Here is a 19,822-nt window from a genome sequence, read left to right on the forward strand (position 1 = left end):
ACGGTATTATGTCTCCGTCGTATATGACGAGACTTCCCGTTGTACATAACGCTCCCTGCCCTACCTATTGCTGCTTGACTATCACAATGTATGCAAATAGGTCCCACAGGTTTGGGCCAGAATGGAATATCCTCTAAGAAATTCCAGAGCCATTCAGCTTCTTCACCGGCCTTATCTAAGGCAATGAATTCAGATTCCATTGTGGAGCGAGCGATACATGTCTGTTTGGATGATTTCCAAGAGACTGCTCCTCCACCAAGTGTAAACACATAACCACTTGTGGATTTTACTTCATTTGACCCGGTGATCCAATTTGCATCACTATATCCTTCAATCACGGCAGGATATTTATTATAATGCAAAGCATAGTGTTGTGTATGCTTCAAATAACCCAAAACACGTTTCATTGCCATCCAGTGAGTTTGATTCGGATTACTAGTGAACCGACTCAGTTTGCTAATAGCACATGTTATATATGGTCGCGTACAATTCATAATATACATCAAACTTCCCAACACTCTGGCATATTCCAATTGAGAGTCACTTTCACCTACATTCTTTTGAAATGTAAAGCTTAAATAAATTGGAGTTTTGACAACATTGAAATTCAAGTACTTGAACTTATCCAATACTTTTTCAATATAATGAGATTGAGATAATGCTAGTCCCTGACGAGTTTTGAGAATCCTGATCCCTAAGATCAAAGCAGCAACTCATAAGTCCTTCATATCGAACTTGCTGGACAGCATGCGCTTAGTAGCATTTATATTGTCAATATCTTTACTCAGTATTAACATGTCATCAACATACAAACAAACAATGACTTCATGATTCAGAACGTTTTTAATGTAAACACACTTATGACATTCGTTAATCTTGAATCCATTTGTCAACATTGTTTGATCAAATTTAGCATGCCATTGTTTGGGTGCTTGCTTGAGTCCATAAAGCGACTTCACAAGTCTGCACACTTTCTCTTCTTTACCAGGAACCACAAACCCTTCAGGTTGTTCCATGTAAATTTCTTCCTCCAACTCTCCATTTAAGAAGGCTGTCTTTACATCCATTTGATGGATTTTAAGATCATGCACTGCCGTTAGTGCTATTAACATTCTAATTGATGTTATCCTTGTTACGGGAGAGTATGTATCAAAATAGTCCAGACCTTCCTTTTGTCTATATCCTTTGACTACAAGTCTAGCCTTATATTTGTCAATAGTCCCATCGGCTTTCATTTTCCTTTTAAAGATCCACTTTGATCCTAAAGGTTTATTTCCTGGAGGAAGATCAGCCGATTCCCAAGTATGATTACTTAAAATTGATTCGATCTCACTATTGATAACTTCTTTCCAATAGATTGACTCAGATGACGACATAGCTGCTTTAAATGTTGGAGGCTCATTTTCAAGCAAAAATGCCACAAAATCTGGTCCGAAAGAAGTGGATTTCCGTTGGCGAGTACTACGCCTAGGATCTTCATTAGGTTGTGCATTTTCCTTTGATTCTTCCCGTGGTCGTTTAGATCTTTCACTTGTCGACTCACATTCAGTTTTATACGGATAAATGTGTTCAAAGAACTCAGTGTTATCTGACTCAATTATCGTATTCACATGAATTTCAGGATTATCAGATTTGTGAACCAAAAATCGGCAGGCCTTCCTGTTCACAGCATATCCACTAAATACACAATCCACTGTTTTGGGTCCAATTTTCACCCTCTTAGGTAAATGAACTTCTACCTTGGCAAGACACCCCCACACTTTGAAATATTTCAAGTTGGGTTTCCTTCCTTTCCATAACTCATATGGAATTGATTGTGTTTTGCTACGGGGTACCCTATTGAGTATCTTGTTAGCCGTAAGGATGGCTTCTCCCCATAGATTTCTTGGTGAATCAGAACTGATTATTAAGGCATTCATCATTTCCTTTAATGTTCTGTTCTTCCGTTCAGCCAAACCATTTGACTGCGGTGTATAAGGTGCAGTAGTTTGATGGATAATACCATATTCCAAACATATCTCAGCAACAAGAGATTCGTATTCTCCACCCCTATCACTTCGAATCATTTTTATCTTTAGATTCAATTGATTTTCCACTTCATTTTTGTATTGCTTAAATGCATCAATTGCTTCATCCTTACTATTTTAAGCAAATATACATAACAAAATCGAGTGCAATCGTCAATAAAAGTTATAAAATACTTTTTCCCACCACGAGATGGTGTCGACTTCATATCGCATATATCTGTGTGTATTAAGTCTAAAGGTTTTGAATTTCTTTCAACAGACTTATAAGGATGTTTAACAAACTTACTTTCCACACAAATTTTGCATTTTGATTTATCGCATTTAAAATCAGGCAATACTTCTAAAGTAACCAATTTCCGCAAGGCTTTGTAATTTACATGTCCCAAACGGGCATGCCATAAATCATTTGACTCCAATAAGTAAACAGAAGCAGAATTCTTATTAATACTGTCAACAACCATTACATTCAGTATGAAGAGGCCCTCAGTGAGGTAGCCTTTTCCTAAGAACATTTCATTCTCACTTATTACAGCTTTGTCACTAACTAGGACACACTTGAACCCGTTTTTAACGAGCAGTGCAGCAGAAACTAAATTATTCCTAATAGTAGGAACGTGCAGAACGTTGTTCAGAGTCAACACCTTGCCGGATGTCATCTTCAACATTACTTTCCCAGTCCCTGCAATCCTTGTTGTTGTTGTGTTTCCCCATGAACAAATCTTCATCAACCTCAGCAGGAGTGTATGTTGCAAAGGCTTCTTTCGCAAAGCAAATATGTCGAGTGGCACCTGAGTCGAGAAACCACTCCTTGGGATTTCCAACTAAGTTGCACTCTGAGATCATTGCACATAGGTCATCTGCATCTTCCATCTCTTCCACGATGTTTGCTTGACTTTTGCCTTTGCCTTTGTCTTTGTTCTTTCTTGGAGCACGACAATCAGAAGATTTGTGACCAGCCTTACCACAATTGTAACAGTTGCCCTTGAACTTTTTCTTGGCCTGTTCTGACTTCTGTCCGTTGGACTTCTTTCTCTTCTTGTCTTTGGTAGGAGCTTCTTCAACAATATTAACTCCAATTACTGTTGAACTCTTACGAGACTTCTTTTCGGCGGTTTTGTTATCTTCCTCAATCTTGAGCCGAATCACAAGATCTTCGAGCTTCATTTCTTTACGTTTGTGCTTTAAATAATTCTTGAAGTCATTCCACGAAGAAGGTAACTTCTCGATCATTGCAACCACTTGAAACGCTTCATTTACTACCATATCTTCAGCAATCAGATCATGGAAAATAAGTTGAAGTTCCTGCACTGGTGATCCAACAGTTTTACTATCTGACATTTTATAGTCTAAAAACTTTGCGACCACAAACTTTTTCAAGCATGCATCTTCTGTCTTATATTTCTTCTCAAGTGCATCCCACAATTCTTTCGAAGTTGTCATTGCACTATAGACATTATATAAGTCATCTTCTAACGCACTCAAAATGTTGCCCTTACATAGGAAGTCTGCATGTTTCCATGCTTCAATAATCATGACTTTTTCTCTGGCATTTCAGCAGAAGGCACTGGAGTTACTTCATTGGTAAATTTCTGTAGACCAAGAGTGGTAAGCCAGAAAAATACCCGTTGCTGCCATCCTTTGAAATTCACACCAGAGAATTTTCTCGATTTCTCTGCTAGTGGTACAGCAGTTCGGGTTGGTGCAGCAACAACCATCGTAACATTGTCATTAGCCATTTCAGAATCTGTAACAAACAGAAACTGATACAAATGATTCAGTAAGCAATAACTTAAGTTGCAAACTTAACAGGAGTATAAAACCACGAAGGTTTTTCTCTCCACCAGAAACACAGATTAAAAAGTATAAAATAATTTCCTTAAGATTGTTATTAATCTGTGTATAAAAAATCAGAATTACTGATTTCAATAAACTTTGCAGAAACACGAAGTAACCAAAGTTTAATAAACCAGTAAGAATAGATAAACAAAAATTAATTGACACAACTAAAATCTGTAATAAACGTACCACAATCTGGAAAAAACAGAATCAGAAAAAGATCAAGCCCACTGAATGCATAGTGCCCCCTTAAGGAAATTATTCCCCTCTAGTATCCGAGGTTTGATTTGGAATATGTCCTCCTAGGATAGAATGATCTCAATCACCAGAGTATTGATACCCAAAACGCTGGTGTCAGCGAACCACTCAACAGCAGTAAAGTACACAAAGAAATTTTGTGCAGAAGAAGAAGAAGAAATCAGAAAAATTCGTAAGGAATAAATCTGAAGAATCAATGTATTTGTAGGCAAGAGGAACTGGTTCCGAAAGGTTGCAATCCTTTCAGAATCCACACGACCATTCATGAAAGTTTGCAACCTTTCAAACGGTCATGGTTGTTTCTGAAAGTTGCAACCTTTCAGAACATTCACTGCGGGAAATTTAAATAAAACGGGAAAGATTTAAATAAAACGGGTCGCGCGTGGATCCGAGTCGGGTCGGGTCAATTAACTAATTAATTGAATCGGTTAATTAACTAATTAAAACGTTGGCCATTTAATTTAATTTAATTAATTAAATAATTAATTAACTAAAATAATTAAAACAAACTTTGTCCAAAAAATAATCTCTCGATCGATATTCCAAATCCAAAGCCGAAGCCGAGCTGAGCGAGCGACGACGACGACGGCGCGAGGGGGGTCCATCTTTCCAACCCTTTAACAATTAATAGGAGTGTTTCTATATTTAAACTCTCCTATTTTTCTTTCCACCACCGATGAGGGACAAATGTCTTTTCAATGTCTTTTCAATAAAGCATAAGAGGATTTTTTAAGTTCTCAACTTTTCAAGTTCCAACTTTTTCCAAGTTCCTCTTTCATCTTCCTTCAATTTCCCATTAACTCTTGCTACATACCCAACATTAATCAATCTTTCTTTTGTGTGTACTTGATTTCAAATAATTGTCTAGATTTATATATAATAGTAGATTTTTCAATACCCCTTTTTTTTTGGAAAAATGGTTTGATAAACCAATTAACTTTGTGATTTAGAGCTGATATACATCTCGTTAAAAAAACGACTTACGTATACCCTTACCATTACAAAAATGGCTCACATATATCCTTACTGTTTCAAAAGTGGCACATATATATATCCATACTGTTACAAAAGTAGCTCACATATACACTTTTCATCTAATGGCAGTGAAAACAATAGTTTCAAATTATTTTTGATTTTTTATTCAAAAAAATTATATAGGAGATTTAATAGAGATGAAATTTTTGGAAGCGCACATTTTGATATTCATGGACCACGTAAGGATTCGTCATCCGATTGAATCTGTGGGTATATATGATCCTTCTATCTGTAATGTCTCATTTTTTTGTGAATTTGCTTTAATTTGTGAAATGACCATTTAGCCCTTTTTCTTAACTTTTTCATGCTTAGTTTGTATTGTGGGAATGATTAGTGTGATCTCTCAATGCGATCGGGAGTGATTTTGGTGATTTTTGTGATTTTGACCCTTTGTAGTTGAATTTTATTGATATGGTTGACTTTGGCCATCATTTCGAGTTCCAAGCATCGAATGGAAATTCTGTTTTAGTTGCATTCCATCTGGAAAGCTGAGTTTGAGCTAGTAAGGTGGATGGTCACGGTTCCAAGGCCTTAGGTTGGGTTTTGGGTGTTTAGGTGGGAAGTTGAGTTTTAAGCCTTAAGAGAGGCTTGAGAGGGTATTTTCGCCATTTGATCTTTTCTCAAAAATCCGACAATTTCATTGAGTCTAGAATACTAAATTTAGTGGGGTAGCATGTCCAGTTTTTTTATCGCACCCCAAAACATTCCCAAGGATCCATTCAGGGAATTTTTCCTTGAAGTTGAGCTGTTGGTTTCTGGTTCAGGTCACTTTGACCTTCGCAATCACGGTCCATAGGCTCAGTATTGTGATGTATCTTCTTTCTGGTATTCACGATTGCGGCCCATTAGCTCGCGTTCACGATGAACCCATATTTTATTTAGCCTTCACAATCGTGATGTGAACCTCCGAGTCCTTCGCGATCGCGAGAGTTAGTGGCTCACGATGACCAATTTTTACCTGAACATAACTTAAATTCGGGATTATTCCTAATTTTCTCATTTTCGCCATTTTCAATCCTTTGGAGCTTTGGGGAGGCGATTCTTGGGAGCATTTTTGTGAAAACTCGTGTGGGTAAGCTTTCCCTACCAATTCTTTGTTGATTTCTTGAACTTTTATCTTCCGAAAATATCTTTAAATCATGATTTCAATGTGGGTCGTGGGGTTTTCCTCCTAAATTGGAAAATTGTATTTTTCATGAATTGGAGCTCACTTCTTGATCGATTTTAATGGGATTTTCAACCACGAGTTACTCTTTAGTTGTAGATTGTGTTTTTCAAATAATAATCTAATTTTAGTCTTCCAATTTTCGAAGGGATTTTTGAACTATTTCACCTCTGAATTCTAATCCTATCCATATGAGTATCGTTGGGCTTCTTTGGATGAACTTTTCCATTCTTGATAGTTGGGATCCTTTCAGCGATTGTTTAATTGAGGGAGTGATCTGATAGATTTGTTGGGGTGAAGTTTTCAACCTTTGAAGTAGGTTTGGCTATCCCTCTCTTAGATGAGATGAGTGGTTAATCTTTCTTAACAAGTCAATTACGAATTGAATGGTAGTATGAATTTTTTAGGTTGGTAAGTGTTGGCTTTCTTTTTTAGCCCGTGTGAGACCTCATGTGATACCTTAATTGTTGTTGAAAACCTGTGTTAATTTTAGAAATTTCCATATGAGTGGTTGTGTGACCTATTTTTATACTTGACATTGAAATGCCCAAGATATGGGCTTGAATGGATATTTGATCATCTTTAAAAGAAAGAAATGTTTTTCAAATGATTTCTTCTACTACCCTATCATATAAGGACGTGTTCATGACATATTGAGTTTGAAGATTTTATGTTATTCAAATCCTCGAGTAATTTATTATGCCTTGTGTGTTGATGCATTCATCCTCATTCAGCATATCATGGTTCACAGGTATATAAGAAAGTGGAGAAATATTATTTTCAAAAAGAAAATGAGACACCTTACAATATGTATCCTTGACCACGAGCAAGGTGATAAGTTGATGACATATTGAGATTGGTATATGGACTACGAGGCTCCTATAGGTCCTTGTCTAGAAGCTAATGCTTGGCGAGGTGTATATAATAGGTTGTGCGACAATCTTGATTCCGCCATATCATTTGATCATCTCATTGCATTGCATTGACCAGTTTTGTTGCATTGTGTAACTTGCTTATCTATTGATTTGAGTATTACATGTATCCTTATGTGTTTTCTTTATTCGCGTCGTTATTATATAAGTTGGTGGCTCCGATACCGGAATGAGACTCTTATGTGTGCAAGTGGAAGCACTTCATTGTTTATTTCTTAAGTTTGTTTAGTTGCTTATGCTCAGCCAATATAACCTACTTAGTACATGTGGATTGTACTCGCCCTTACTTATTTTATCTTTTTATGCAGATTCTAGTCAAGGTGATCTTCGTAGCGGTTGCTTGGATCTAGCGTCTTCTTCTTATTCAGAGTTGTGGTGAGATTCTATTTTCAGGATCGCCATTAGTCTCCATCAATCATTTACCGTCTTTAATTTCTTTTCGAAGACTTGATATGTATTCAATAGTCTAGAAATGTATTAGATGCTCTTATGCTTATGATACTAGGTTTTGAGAATTTCTTTGTTGTTTTTATTTCTCTTCAGTTGTGGTCTGACTTCCCTTTGAAAGTCTCGTATGTGTTATTTCATTTGGCTTACACACCAAATTTGGGGATTCTCGAGGTATCTACAACATGACCTCGACTTTTGGGTCTTGACACTTTCAAAGTTTAGAGTATAATTTTTCTTTCTCACAAATGTTTTTTGGACTTCTTTGATTCAATGCCTAAATATTTGTAATGAACCAGAAGGTTATTTTTAGAAATTTTCTCAAAATTACTATTTTACACCTCCCGATATTGACTTTGAGTCATTTATATAATATGCATGAATTTACCTGATCCATAGTTTACCCTCGCTTATGAGAGAAGTCCCAGCATGTCTTGGCAATAGCCGCTTTGTTCCATACTGCTACATTAATTAGATTGAGCCCTCTAGATGCCTCTTAGGTAGACAAATTCTAGACCATCTTATCTGTGACTTTTTCGTAATCCCATTTGATCCAGACCACACATAACTTCCTACAATAGCCTTCAATCAACTTAAGTATGTTAGTAGGGATGATGTATAGTTGAGCCCAAAATGCTTGGATATCAAACAAAACAGTTTGGACTAGTTGAACTCTCTCTGTATAAGAGAGTTTTTTTTGCAGTCCAAGATGAAATTTTGGCTATAATTTTATCAGGGGCTTCCATTGCATTATAGTAACCTTCTTAGTTGATAATGGTACATTAATTTAAGCGTTTAAATTAAGGTCTTTTAAATGATAATTTGGGGTTTCTTTAAGAATCCATGAACGTGATAAAATGGTGATTTTGAACTAAACTCGTTTTTGAAATGTTTTTAACTAATGAGTTCCAAATGACTTGGATAACGTATTCAAGTAATGATTTTCGGATTCAAATCTCATTTTTGAAATTGGGTTTTTGAATTGATTTGACTCATTTTTCAAAGTGCATGATATAGATGGGTTTATTTCCAAAATCTTATTGTGATTACTTGTTCGATTAGATTGTGTGGCTTTGGACATTGTTCGGAATGGAAAAACTCAAGTCTCGAATTGTCTTTGATTGAATTAAGGCTAGTGAACTTCTAAACCTCGTAAAACTTGTAGAATATTGTATTTCTCTTCATTATGTGTGTTGGGGAGTAATGGGAATCATGAGGTGATGGGTTCAATTACTCCACTTGATGATGAATGAAAGGGGATTAAATGAAAAAGAAAATGTGTTGATAGTAGTGTTTTGTGAATTGCCTTGATGTTGATCCTTATTGTTGATTGATGAAGTGCGTTGATGGCATTATTGTTGACTTGAATTGCTTAAGTTTATTGTCTCTTTCTTATGGTGTGAAATTACATATTAGCATTGATTTTTGTACACTGTGATGAGACATGTGGTGATTATGCCGATGTATATATACCTTTTTTAACTCAATGCTATCGCGAGACCCTTGTCATCGCGATCGCGTAGAGTAATTTTTACTTGAACATAAACTTTTCTCAAAATCGGGATTTCTTCCCATTTCACTCATTGTTGAACCCTAGCCCCTCGTTTTAGGCCATTTCAAAAGGTATTTTCGAGTGTCTTCGATTGGGTAACAATTTCTAACCTCTTATCTCATTTACCCATCAATTATTTCATGATTCAATGATTAAACATGGATTTTGGTTCCAAACTTAACAATTTTTTTAAAGGCCTAAAGTTTTGATAAGTGGTGATTTAAGGCTTGTTTGAGCTCTGTTTTCGAAATGGTTTTCACTGGTAGTTTTCAAATGTTTTAGGTAACACAATTTTATACTAATTTCCATATTTACCTTTCATTTTCAAAACTGAATTTTTGGGTCATTTTGACCTCATTTTTCAAGAAGATTGGTATGGTGTTGATAGTTCTGAATTCTTATTGTGATTTCTTATTTGAATAGCTTGTGTTGATTCAGAGACCCAACAATAAGGGAAAACACAAGTTATGTAGGGATTGCTTCATTGATTGAGGCAAGTGAACTTCTAGGCCTCTGTTATGCTTGTAGGATCTTGTATTCCTTGTTTTATGTATTGGGAAGTAATGAGAATTGGTGATGGATAAAATTGATCACTTTATTTGATCTTAATGATAAAAACGGGAATTTGGTGAATGGTTGGAGTGATAATATTAATATGTTATTGATGAAATATTATGATTGGGTTATTCTAAATTGTGAATGATATGGAAGATGTCATCTCATCATTAACATGTGAATATCCTATTTGAATTGGTTATGAAACAACGTAATGAGATATTGTGATTATGTAGTGATTTCTTTCAAAGAGAGATTGATTCCAAGGTCTCTTCCGGTGGGTGACATTGATGTTGAGGTTTATTTCAACGAGTGAGATTGATGCCGAGGTTTCCTTCGATGAGTACATGGACCGTGTGCATCCCCATGAGTCTCGATTTGAGTCTAAGTGAATGTTTATCGTTAAGACAGACATGCATCATTTTACCTAATATTGCATTGCATTGCACCTCATTTATCATTTGTGTACTTGTGAATACTTCTTTGGTAACCTTGTGATTGATGGATTTGGTATTGATTTTGATGATTTATACTGTTGCGGTGTTGTTATTGAATCGTGTGCTTCGTGAGTTGTAAACTATTAGGTTGGACTAATTTTTGTGCAAGTTGTAATTATGGAGGTTCAGTTGGGTATGATAGGAGTACCCGTATTCTTCTTTGATTTACCTTGTGTTTAGTAGTTTTCTTGTTGAGTATCGTGTTGTTTGGTACTCATATCTTGTTTCTACACTTGTGTAGGTTACATGCCCGGTTCTACATGATTATTCGTCTTCTCTACTTCGTCCGAGGCTTTTCTGTTGAGACTTGAGAGGTAGTTGCTTTTCACTTCACTAGGCTCTCTTATTACTTTATTCTCTTGTTACTTAATTATGTTCTTGTTCTACTTTAAATAACAAAGACATTTGAGACTTGTATTTTCTTTCAATTCAGTTGTATAAAGTAGAGACTTGTACACGTGACAACAAGATTTTAGGGTTATTTATTAGTTTGACTATGTTATTTGCATTTATGTTATTGATAGTTTATTTTCTGCATTTATATCTTTATGTTTTGGATTTTAGGCTGATTTGTATTGGGGGATAAGACAGTGCCATCACACCCATTTTTGGATCGTGACAAAAATATAGATAATGTACTAAAATTAAGAAGAAAGATAGATGATAAAATATTAAGTGTAGTATTTTTATTTTCATTTACTCTTGCCTTATTTATTTGTTACTAGAAGAAGGGTATATATACATGTATATATATTTGGCCACCAAGTATATTATATGGCTATCTATTTGCCATGTATATATACTTGGGCACCAAGTATATTGTATGGTTATTAGCTAGTTTACAACATATTTTATATTGTTTGTATATTTATCTTATAGCCAATAACGCTTGTGGAATCCTTCACAGCTCTAATGAAAATGTCATGGTTAAGATTATTAGATGGTGGTTGATCAAACCTATCAACAAAGTTCACGAACTTCTTCTCCAGAGTCTTTTATCTATTATTTACTGGGGAACTTCGAAATATAGGAGCAATTTCAAACATGAAGGTGTTAGAATTTCTATTCCTAGAATCATTGATCAGATCTCCAACCTCCTCTATTTGATTATTAATTCTCAATTTCTAGAGCTTCCACTTTCACCTTCTATTATCAGTTGATCTCATCTCATAGATCACATCACACCAAAGCTGGAAATTAAATTGGTGAAATGGAAGAGGTGAAACTATAATGAGCTAAAATTGAATGTGGATGGTTGTAGTAAAGGAAATCTTGAAAGTGTTGGAGGTGGAGGAGTTCTTAGGACCATGTTGGACAAATGATTATGGATTTCAGGGCCTATTTTGATTATTTTTTTCTCAAATAATTGAGATGAGGCTTTAGCTCTAAAGACTGGCCTAAGATGGTGTCTAGATTATAATTTTCATAGAGTTACTGTTGAGTCCGACTCCCTCTTGATTATTCAGATGGTTAAAGGTATGTTCAACACCTTTTGGCAGATCAAAGATGATATTAAACAGATTTAATTCATGAGTTCACTTTGTCATTTCTCTTTCATTAACACCTTCAGAGAAGGTAACACTACAACTTATTTGCTCGTGAATATGGTTTAACATTGCAAAACAATTGCCTTCTTCACCAAGGCTATAAATCTTCCTTCTAAGATTACATCCACTTGAAGAATGATGTAGTTGACAAGCCCAACATTAGAATTTGAGTGAAGAAGGACAACTTTATATTCGACCTGGCGTAAATTTTGTTTGGTTGCTTCTAGTTTATGAATTCTAGAATTTTTTGTAAGCTTATGTGACGATGAGTAACCCTCCTCTCTTTTCTTTCCTTTTATTTTGATAAGTTATCGAGTAAGAATGTGCTCTCACTCCTAGTTTTGTAATGTGGAGGTTAGGTCCCCCCCCCCTTCCTCCCCATGCTCCTTTGACTTATCTATTGAATCCCCTTTGAGGGAACCTTCATAAAAATAAAAACACAGTATTATGTGTATATATATGCTATAACACAGAGTATATTTATGTATAAATCCATTTTACAACATGTAGTAGATTTTAATAAGATGCTGGTAGACGAGAATTTCTAGAGTTTTTTTTTTCTTTAAAAAAATAAATGCAATGTTGTTTTGAGAGAATAAAAAGAAGGTATATAATATAGAGTTTTTTGCTAAAATCATTCCTTAACTATGACTTAAATCTAATCTACATCCTTATATTATTTAAGTGAGCAAAAAACATCCTTATACTATCCAAAAAATAACAAAAATCATATTTCAGTCTATTTTTGTTAAGAAACTGATTGAACCAATAATTTTTATTTTATTTTTAATTTGGTCATGTTTTTGCCACGACGAGAAGATCAAAGTTACCTAAAAAGAATAAGGATATGGATAGGAAATGAATCTTTCATTCTCAGAATTTAATTTTTGTGTGTTGTTAGTTTATATGTTTTTTGCATCATCAAGTAAATTGACTTGCAACAATACATAAGTCATGAAATATTTATATATTTGGTTCCGATGGTTAGGAAGATTATGTAAAAAAATTCTAAAAATAGTACACCTGATTATTTAGAGATTTTCTTTAATAAAATATTTAGTATGTATGCACGTTAATACAATGCAATTCACATTTTATTCAATGTACATAAATGCTGGAAATTTAGTGAAATTACCTAGGCATTTAGTTATGAAGATAAAAAATAATTACTTTATTTGAAATCCCTCAATTTCTAAAATTTAGAAAAATCATCCATCTTGACTAGCTATATTTATTCGACTTGGCACATTTTTTTGTTGGTGTCGTGAGTTTCTTAAAAAAATAGACATAAGGATGAATCTTGCAACTTTTTGAATAGTGCATTGATGTTTTTTGTTCACTTATATAACACAAGGATATACTTTAGATTTAAGTCATACTTCAAGGATGATTTTAGCCAAAAACTGAAATAATATATGCTCATAATAAATTATAGTCAGAAATTTGTTTATACAGTGAATTTCTGTTTTTGTAATATCTGTATTTTGGTATGAATTATGACTCTTGATTTTTGAGTTGTGGCAATAAAAATTCCTATATTTTTTTTAGGTTTGTTCCAATTTCGAGTAGGGGTGGTTTATCGAAATTTTTGAGGTAAAATATACTCGCACCAGATGTTTACACCAAGTCAATGTATGCATGTCATGTGTTTAAATTTATAGTTCATTTTATGTAACCATAATTAATTGACATGTGTTTTACTTCATTAAATCATATAATAATGAAAATTGCATAAGATTGGTGTAAACACCCGGTGCGGATAAGTTTTTTCCAAAATTTTGTTACAAATTTCTTGTGACATTTTTTAAGTTCGTCTCCAAAAAGATCATCTTTTATATATTGGGAAATAATTTAATTTGAAAAAAAATATTTATCTTAATAAAATAATTTATAGTCAATAAATACACATAAATTTCAATTCTTTTTCTTCCTTTCTTAAATTTTATGTCGAATCTAACTGTGTCATTAAAATAAGGTAAATTTGTTACATCATTTGTATATGGATTAGTAGAGTACTTCCTTTAACACAATTTTGGGTGGTTGTTAGGTATCTTCTCGAGTTCATGTGCTACTTGCTAACCTTAGGTATCTTCTCTAGTTATAAATAATTAATGCTAAGAATAAAACATAAAAAATAATGTTTTTTCTTCATATATTAAAAACGAGTATAGTTTTTATGTTGTGCTCCAATATAAAAAAATGGAAACTCACCCTAAATCAGAAAGGTAATTCCTTCATCAATTATTTTTACCTACCATCATCATTTCCATTATACATGAGACATACCATGTGATCTTTCTAACTACTTTCCCAATTATTGATATATTTATATATAAAGAAATAAGTTATCATGTAATAATAAATACAGAAGACATGTTAATTAAGATCTGATTTTCATAATGTTTTCTCATTCTATATATACAAGGATAATTTAATTAAAAATTGATCATATGTAACAGCTAGGGGTAGCTATATCATCAACTTGGTACATTAATTCAAGCAAGTTGATGTAGATTGGATCTTGACTCATAAATTTTTTCTAGTACTATATGATAAAAATTAAATATTAAAAAATTCAATCAATCCATGTGACATGTTTGAATCTTGATTTTACCTTTGTCAAAGAGTTGAAAATTGGTTATGTGAACTTAGGAATTCTAACCAACAAGTGTAAAATAACTTTTTTTTTTCTAAAAGTAAAAGGTCAAAAATGTCCATTGACAAAATGAAACCATCTTAGCATTGACAAAAGGTCAAATTATTTTTTATGTTTTATTCTTAGCATTAATTATTCAACACAAAGTTTTATGAAACAATAATACATTTATCCAATAAAATGTGTATCACTTTATTTGTTTGTTTAGTGTCGGAAAATAATAGTAGAAAAAAAGGAAATATTATATATTTGTATGTTTAAAAATCAAACAACCACCATCAAAAAGATACGGTGACTGATTCTTCCTTAATCAGAGGTTTCAATTTCGAGTCTTGAATATAAAAAATCTTTAATAGGGTGCCCTTCCACCTAATGAAGACTTACGCAACGTGAATTCGAATATAGTCAAATCCCTTGATTTGAAAATTTATCGGAAAAAAATAAATTGTGGGCCCTTAGTTCCCTATAAATTGATACACCAATCCACTATGCTTTGCATGTAAACTTCACTTCACTTCACTTACTTTGTGGATACCTCAACGATCCTAACTTGAAGCCTTATATTAACTTTCCAACAAGTGTTTATACAACATGTGGAGTACCCACTCCCAAATGTAAGATCATAACAAAAAAAGGGTCATTAAAGACGGTGAAAAATAAATATATCATAGAATAATCGACATGTCATCATTTTATAAGCATTTATTGGTACTTTATACCTAAATAAATGGTTCTAATTAATGTTTATGATGTATTAATCAATCTTTCTTTTGCGTATGTACCTGGTTCCAAATAATTATCTAGATTTTTATATATGATGTTGGCCATTTTAATTATTATTATTTTTTTCTTAAGAGGAATTACATTCATATATGTACCAAAATAGAAAAAAGAGGAAAAGTAGTAGACTTGTATCAAGAAATTATAATTATGGGCACCGAATTTGAAGGACAACCAATCTGCTGCTTTAGTGGGTGCTCCTTAATTCGGGAGGCGACAAATTTATTAGTGCATAATTGATATTGAATACATGTATATGGACTGTATTTCCCTATCTTTGGTGAATGTATCGATGCATATTTGATATCAAAGAAATAAATAAAATATAGAAAATCATTGAATTTATTTCCTCCGATATAAGAGATATCTTATCTTCTCCTCATCCTCCCTCTTCTAAGTATGAATCCATAATCAAAAACATTGTTGGATAACTCAGTGCGTATCTGGCTTATTTGATAAATGTATTAGTGTATGTCACAACAACAAAAACAACTTTTAGCGGCAATAAATATTGACATTAATAAAGAGTGCTAAAGTCTTTACCGGCATTAGTTAAGTGTCATTAGAATCAATGTCGTTAAAGGCTTTAGGGACATATACAAAGAATACTAATTGCCGTTAAAAATACATACTTAGCGGCAATTAATTCCTAATGATCATTTTTGATGTAGTATGTATGTATGTATGTATGTATATATGTGTGTGTATATATATATATATATATATATATATATTAGTTTCACGGCACGTGCGTTGCACATGTGTATCGTATATATAGTACTATACGATGTTGTAAAATAGAATTAATATTGCTAAATTAAAGTTTTTAATAAATAATTATATTTGAAAGAACATAGGACAAATGCTTTTAAATGATTAATATAAATTGTCATAGACTTACTTGTATTTTGAGATCAAAATGACCATATATCATTGAAACATTTCAAAATACATTTAAAGTTAAATATGGGGAGAAAGTGACATTTCTTTAGAAGTATTATTTTTACTTCACTCAATTTTGTAAACAAATCTAACCAACAAAATAAAAAAAATATATCAATAAAAAAATATCACCAATAGCATTTCCTCTTGAGGCTATGAACATAAATGATGGACACTAGGGCTGTTCATTGTTATGGTTACAAAACCAAATCAAATCGCAACTCGAACCAAACCGATTAAAGAAATCGATATTTGGTTTGATTTGGTTAGGTTTGGTTTTAAATTTTGAAAAATTGATATTATTTGGTTTGGTTTTGGTTTTACTAAAAATTAACCACAAAAATAAACAAACCGAACCGAGACGTTATATATATAAATTTTATAATTATTTATAAATAAAATATTAATATTTTAATAAATTTTAATTAACTTAAGTCTTTAATTTTACTATTTTCTGAAGCCCAACACTAAAATTTTAGCCCAACTATTAAAACCTTAAATCTAAATCCCTCCATATTAATTACTTTAAAGATCACACTTTCTATGTTCTTTAAAAAAAATTCTAATGCAACATTGAATAATTTAAAGCTCAAGCTAAAGAAGATGGTAATAGATTAGTTTTGACTATGAAATATTGGCTGTTTTTTTTTTTTTTTTGAGAAGTAATTTCTCAATATTTTAAGGTGTAATTTTATTGAAAAGTCCATTGATAAGATGTTGAGATCTCCAGAATATTGAACCAACTTTATGTAATGACTTGGAAGATCATTTTTGGTAATTTTGAATATTTGCCTAATATAGTTAATGGGTTGTTGTGTCGGAATTTAACTAACCTTTAGAAAAATCTCTTTTTTGAAATTATTTAAGTATAAAACAATTTGAGAAAAATACTTAGAAAAGAGTCGCCACTTAATTTTTTAAAGAAATCAAGAAAACTTATTATTTTCAAAGATTTAAACAGAAAAAATCATTTGAAAATACCAAAAGGGGTTCGGGGTTCAATTTCCACTTCGAGAAGGGTTTAAGCACTCGAATTGCCCGCTAACATGGGTTTGACCTGCGACTTGACTAAAATATATTTGACTATGTTTTAGAAAAAATAATGATGTAACATAAAAAATAATAACTTATAATATATTTGATTAAGAAAATAATTAAATAAATGATGCATTTTATTTCGTTTTATTTTTTAGAGGAGGGGATCCAAAATGATACATTTGACTTGAAATACAAGTGATTGGAATATTAACAAAACTAGATTAATTAGAATTTATTTAATTCGTTTTTGAAATAATAATTTAAACCAATTTAATAAATTAAAGCATGAATATCATTTTGAATTAATTGACTAAGCTTTTTGAGAAAATGACTAAGTAAGTATTATTATTTTTTTATTAATTGTAAAGGTTTTGACTAACATTTTTAAAGTTTATTTGAGAAAAGTACTTTAACTTAAAACAATTTTTTTTTAAATGAGTAAAATGATTAAGCACAAAGCATTAAAGAACATATCTTTTAACTACGAAAGGTTTAGCTTAATTGAAGATATAAAATTTTGACCAATATACTTGATCACTAAAATAAATGAACACAAAACATGAAATGTGTTAAAATTAAATCAACACAAAGAAAATAACTCATCTTTTGGGGAATTTAATTAAGCTAATTAACAATTCTAAGTTAGAGTTAATGATAAAAAAAAAAACAATAAATAAAGACAATTAAATAATTTAAAGGTAAAGAAGAAATGAATTTGGGCCAATTTTGCTGAAATTTTTTGGGGTTAATACTAAACCCGTTTTTGTATACACCTGGTGTATATTAGCGTGTATTTTAGCCAAATTTATGTATCTTAGGTTGTATACCGAATGTATGCAACCCACTTCAACTTCAAACACCTGTATTTCAATTTTTGGACCTGTATATCAATATTCTCCATGTATACCAGTGTATACTGCTGTATATGACAAGTACACAACCCATTTTGGGACTTTTCGGGGATTGTTTCAGTTTTTCTTTCACCGCAAAAATGAGAATGACTCGGAACGACTCAAGGATATGCAAGAGTGGAGTCCGAAGTAGACTCGAATCTAATTTCACATGTCAAAAAGAAAACGTAATATTAGTATTGAATTGATCAAACAAATAAGCAAATCAATAAATCAAACAATAATCAATTAAACAATTTTCAAGTAAAAAATAAACAAAAACTTGCTAGTTACTTTATTATAATTAATGATTTAGTGAAGATACTGGAAAAGTGCCCTAAACTTCTAAGAATAGGGCGAACAAATATTTAGCAAAAATAAAGTAACTTTTTGTAGCATTTTTTAATTTGAGCATTCCATTGTACCGAGTTAGGCACCAAACAAGAGGAAAAGTTTGGGAGGCTTAATGTGTAGTCATGCACATTTAAATATTCAACAATCCAACGAACCTTTAACTCAACTAGTGAAATCTAAATATTTTCAAATGAAGTTACAAAGAAGTAAAACAAAGAATGATTATAAAGTTTTATTACCAATGAATGAACACAAAGCCAATGGACTATGAAAATTCCAAGTGATTAGCCAAAACTTTCAACAAAGAAGAAAGCTCACTTATTAAATATCATGAACCAATATGCAGTGAAATACTTAAACCAAACAGAATAAAGGGGAGCCAAATCTTAAGCTTAATGAAGAAGAATCTAAGCTATCCATATGCTTTGAAGCAAAAACTAAAAAAAAGTGACATTAAAAGAGTAACAGATGATCTAATTTACTGCATAATGACAAAACCAAAAGGTCCTAAGTATCCTTTGTTCATTTAAACGAAAACTAAATAGGTGATAAAGTAAGATAGAAATAACTTAGTTGAGATATTAACACATACTCAAATATGTTAATCCAAGTCATTAATATACAAAGCAATCACTCAAGCTCAAAGATTTCTAGAATAATAATATCGCCAACATTCAAATATCACATTAGAATAGAACTTTAGTATGAGGAACTGAAATCGATACAGAGGTACACAAATTATTTAAAACAAAAAATTTAGGATGGTTTGATCAAATATACGAAACATCTATTAATAAGAAACCGAAATCGATGAGACCTTAATATGCTCGAAAGCTAATCCAACAAATTATGCAATACTAACATATTTCAAGAAAATAAAATATGAAGGCACCAAAGCACAGAGAGATAGACATTTACAAAGAAAGATTTAGACATTCTTCATAACTAAAGAAAATAAATAGGAGGAAGATATTACCCTTTTGAGGGCAGCAAACCGAGCAGAAAGCGAGCTAGCGACAATTCTTCTACCACAAAAACTCTAATACGAACAGAACACAAGAAATCTGGGCAGAACCTAAGCGGATACCTTTTCGGAATTTAGAATCAAAGGACTAAATGTGAAATTCGTAAGTGTAAAATGACTATTGCCAAAAACTCAAACTCCAAAAAGACTTCCTTTTTGTTCTGCCCCCCTCTTTTTAATTGAAAAAAAACGATCTTAAATAGATGAGAAAAAAGTTGATTTGATGGGGGAAAACGGATTGAAAATTTTAATTTTGAAATTCGAATTCTTTGCTTTGTTCTTTCAAG

Source organism: Solanum verrucosum, unplaced genomic scaffold, assembly GCF_900185275.1.
Source record: "Solanum verrucosum unplaced genomic scaffold, falcon-dt-bn FXZP01000038.1, whole genome shotgun sequence".
Taxonomy (NCBI): domain Eukaryota; kingdom Viridiplantae; phylum Streptophyta; class Magnoliopsida; order Solanales; family Solanaceae; genus Solanum; species Solanum verrucosum.